This window comes from Lampetra fluviatilis, chromosome 65 (genome assembly GCF_964198595.1).
Source record: "Lampetra fluviatilis chromosome 65, kcLamFluv1.1, whole genome shotgun sequence".
NCBI lineage: Eukaryota > Metazoa > Chordata > Hyperoartia > Petromyzontiformes > Petromyzontidae > Lampetra > Lampetra fluviatilis.
The window spans coordinates 6,921,871-6,923,159 of NC_136339.1; positions in this window are offsets into that span (position 1 = coordinate 6,921,871).

Here is a 1,289-nt window from a genome sequence, read left to right on the forward strand (position 1 = left end):
AACCCATCATCTCAACAACCATCATCTCAACAACCATCATCTCAACAACCATCATCTCAACAACCATCATCTCAACAACCATCATCTCAACAACCATCATCTCAACAACCATCATCTCAACAACCATCATCTCAACAACCATCATCTCAACAACCATCATCTCAACAACCATCATCTCAACAACCATCATCTCAACAACCATCATCTCAACAACCATCATCTCAACAACCATCATCTCAACAACCATCATCTCAACAACCATCATCTCAACAACCATCATCTCAACAACCATCATCTCAACAACCATCATCTCAACAACCATCATCTCAACAACCATCATCTCAACAACCATCATTCAACAACCATCATCTCAACAACCATCATCTCAACAACCATCATCTCAACAACCATCATCTCAACAACCATCATCTCAACAAACATCATCTCAACAACCATCATCTCAACAACCATCATCTCAACAACCATCATCTCAACAACCATCATCTCAACAACCATCATCTCAACAACCATCATCTCAACAACCATCATCTCAACAACCATCATCTCAACAACCATCATCTCAACAACCATCATCTCAATAACAATCATCTCAACAACCATCATCTCAATAACAATCATCTCAATAACCATCATCTCAATAACAATCATCTCAACTCGAAACACTGCGCCGCCACCGCACGGCACCCACTCATCGCTCGCAGAGGGATGGGGGGGGGCAGCCACGTGGTTCTTGATATATCAAGGTAGGTGTTATAGGCCAATTAACGAGTTTAAACCCCCTGTACGTAGCACGGGTGTCTACGTACGTTGCGAAAGAAGTTCAACATACAGGAAACTGGAGAAAATCCCCGCGTGCGAGGGGGAAACACTCGATGGTGTACAGACGTAGCAGGCGGAGTTAACATGTTTGCCGTAATCTACCGCCGTCTCCTGGCGAGCCGCGGTACGGCACTCCCCCGACGCCCACGGCTCGAAGGGAGTCCTCCACAACGTCTGTTCGTGATCCACCAACCCTCGCTACCGCTGCCTCCAGAGCGCTGGATCGTGGGCGAGCGCCTGGATATACCGCCCAGAGGGTGGACGTCGTAGTTTGACTGTGACAGACGAGATGGAGTTGAGAGTTTTGAAACTCCGTGGAGGAGAGTGGCTCACAGACGCTGATGCTGCCACCACAGGGTTCTGCCGGCTCTGTACAGCCGTGGGCAGCACTGCCCCACTCGCTCGGTCACTTGAACGGGAGGTTCATTGCTTGGGACAGTAAAATCGAT